The sequence below is a fragment of the Chinchilla lanigera genome, unplaced genomic scaffold, assembly GCF_000276665.1.
Source record: "Chinchilla lanigera isolate Chin_1 unplaced genomic scaffold, ChiLan1.0 scaffold00065, whole genome shotgun sequence".
Lineage (NCBI taxonomy): Eukaryota > Metazoa > Chordata > Mammalia > Rodentia > Chinchillidae > Chinchilla > Chinchilla lanigera.
In genome coordinates, this window is record NW_004955466.1 from 5561488 (window position 1) to 5565009 (window position 3522).

The window sequence follows — 3522 nt, forward strand, 5'->3', positions numbered from 1 at the left end:
GTGAATTTCCCTAATGGCTAATGAAGGATACTGGAAATCTTTCTAGGTGCCTCCTTGCCATCTGTGTATCATCTTCATGAAGTATCATCTTTGACTCTTTCAAGTTTTTTTTTTTTTTTGGTTTTTCTCCGGTACCAGGAACCGAACTCACGACCTTGCGCTTGCCAGGCAGGCGCTTTTGCCGCTGAGCTAAATCTCCAGCCCCTAGATAGTGGAACATGAATTATGCAAAATCTTAACTGCAAAAGATAATTATAAAGAATAATTAGTGGGCCAGGTGTGGTGGTACATGCTCGTAATCCTAGCACTTGGGAGGCTGAGGCAGGAGGATTGCTGTGAGTTTGAAGCCAGCCTGAACTACATAGTGAGATCTTGTCTCAAAAAAAAAAAAGTGGATTTTTCAAATAAAGGCAAGAGATATAATTTTGATGGAGTAATTGTGAAGTATATAGGTGTTTCTGTTATTACTCATTCAAACCTTGTGGTCCTATGCACAATAATACCATAAGCTTAATCCTTTGATATTTTGCCAACTTTTATCCCTAGCAAACAAAGCTTTATACACTTTTGGAGGGGTACTGGGGATTGAACCTAGGACACTGAACATGCTAGGCATTGACTTTATCACTGAGCTACATCCCCAACCACTTTATACATGTTTCAATTTTTTATTTCAAATGTATGTTACAAAGAGAAAATGCATTTTATTAGCTTGACTTTTATTTATTTTTCATTAGCTTGATTTTTAATGTTTAAATCTAAGACTTGTGGTTTGTGAGCCTTCGTTTGTTCCCGTGTCCAGGGGGGCTGTCCCGAAAGAGCTCTGGTGAGTGTCAGCCCTTTGCCTTGCTTTGGTACTGCTTTTGTAAATTGGCCGAATGAGTTATTAAGTATTATTTCAGCACATTATCTGCATTGCACAATGCTTTAGAAGCAAATGGAAATCTGTCTAGCTGCACCCTTTTTCTTCCACTAGAGGGAGGCATGAACCTATTGTGGAAAGCTAAAATTTGGTTTTTTTATTTAAACTTGCAACAGCCAACCTTACAGCAGGTGGTTCTTTGTAGCATTGAGCCCTTAATAAATCTATACAGGACTAGAGGTGCTGGTGATAGTAAAGGAAGTTAAATGCTATCACCAACAGCAAGACAAACGATCCTGATATAGTAGTGTGACAGTACACAACAATGCCTGTAATCTCAGCAACTCAGGAGGCTGAGGCAGGAGAATCACAAGTTTGAGGACAACCTGGGAAATTTACTGAGAGCTTGTCTCAAAGTACAATTAATTTTATTTTTATTTTTTAATTTTTTGGTTTTTTTTTTTCCAGTAGCGGGAATCCAACTCATGACCTTGTGCTTGCCATGCAGGTGCTGTGCCACTGAGCTACATCCCCAGCCCACAATTAATTTTAAACAGGGCTGGGGATTTGGCTTAATGGTACAGCACTTGCCTAGGTTAGGTTTAATTCCCAGCATATCAGGGAGAAAAAAAAGAGCTCTGATTTGTATGTAGTATTTATGGAATTCCATAGAGGGAGGGATACTATCTGAAATGAATCGTGTATGAAAAACCAGCCAACTGCCCCTACCCTGTGGTCTTCTGAAGGAAATGGAACTGGGCTCTCGTTGAGCCAGGAGAATCTTAGTGGAGCTCCTTCCGCCATGGCTGATTTCAAGCTGCCATCATTTTAATAGCCAAGTTGTTAATTCCTTGGCTATTTAACAGTTGGCTTGCTCAAGCCAGCATAAGCAGGCTCCCACGTACCACTGAGCCCTGAACGCAACTTGCAGGGTATTGTGGAAAAAATGAGGGACTCCAGGGGAAGGGATGCAGCTCCGGGCCTGTCCACCTATAGAACTGAGTGAGACCTGGGGACATCAGTGGCCTCCAGGACTGAAATCCAGTCAGCTCAGGTAAAAAGCTCTGGAAGTTTCTGTGAATCTCTATGAAAAACTTAAAACACAGAAGCAACTTCTCACCCTCTGAAAGGCCACAAAAGTCCTCTTCACTGCTCCTTTCTCACTCATCACTGGTAGTAGGCAAGAAGATCCTTCTTACACGGTTCTGTCTTCTCCCCGAAACTGCAGTACAAAGTCCTAGGGAGAAGAGCAGGGCAGCAATAATGGGTTTTGGAGGGAAGCAGACCTTGTTTGAATTCTCTGCAGCTTACCAGTCGTGTGATTTGGGGCAGGGTACTTAGATTCTCTGAGTCTTACTCTTCCTACTTGTAAAATGGGAACATACATATTATCTACCTTGTCAGAGTCTTTCAAGGATTGCTATAGTTTGGATCTTGAATGTCCCACCCTGCAAAGGTCCACAGTGGAAGGCGTGGTCTCCAGCCCACGGTCCACTGGGAGATGGTGGGACCTTTAGGGGGTGGGGCCTGGTGGAAGGAGCTTAGTTCTTTGGGGCCTGCTCTTGGAGGGGATATTGATCTCAGCCTCCCCTCTTGCTCTCTTTCGCTCCCCGGCTGCCATAAGATGAGGAGCCTCCTCTTCCACCTGTCTATGCTGTGCTGCCTCACCACAGGCCCCCAAAGCAATGGGGCCAACCAACCATGGACTGAAACCTCCAGAACTGTAAGCCGAAACAAACTTTTCCTCCTTTAAGCTGACTATCTCAAGTGTTTTGTCACAGTCATGGAAATAGAGAAGGTAAGGTTTTCCATGTAACTGTTGAATGAATAGTATTTGTGTCCTCCTCCTCCTTCTCGTCTGAGAGCAAGCACCTTCGTACCCCCTTGTGTCTCAGGGAGGCACTTAAAGCATTATGAGTTTTCCACTAAGGGGGCATTCTGACACAGGTATGAATGTATGAGGGCAAGAAACATTCTCAAAGAAGTGTTTTATGAAAGAAATGTAACGTGGAATGTCAGAAAAATTGTAAGGTGAAAATAACTTAAAGAAGCTGTCAAGAATTTTCTCCCTTGAATGGTATTTTAGACTGAGACAGGGCTGGGAGAGTAGAAGTGGGCGGGGAAGAAAGGGCTAGGGTCAGGCAGACAAGCCTAAGAGGTATTGTTTTAGTTTGGGGTTTTGCAAGGGGAAACAATACAATACAGGACACTTAATTATAAGATTATTTTATGATAGTCACTCAAACAGTCATATACAAAACGTGCAAGAAATCTGTCCACACACTAAAGACCAAACAATCCAGCTGAGGGCCTGGATTCCATGGTAATGTCCTGCATGAGTTCAGCTGAAGGCCTAGAGCTCATAACAATGCCCCCAAGAGTCCAACTGGAGGCCAAGAGCCCATGACAATGCCTCATGCAGGCCTGTTTCACAGATCTGCTCTGGGAAGGCCCAAAGGTCAGTGGTGGAAGCTAGAAAGTCTATGCCAGTAGGAAGAAGGATCTGTGCTAGCGGGCTGAAGGATCTGCATTGGAGCCAGGAAGCAGTGCTCAAAGTAAGAACTACAGCTTCCCCAAAAGGTACCACAGCCATCCTCAGTGACAGCAAGGTCCCGAGCTCCTCTGATGATGAGAACAGCCGAGTTCCCATCAGGAAAGCC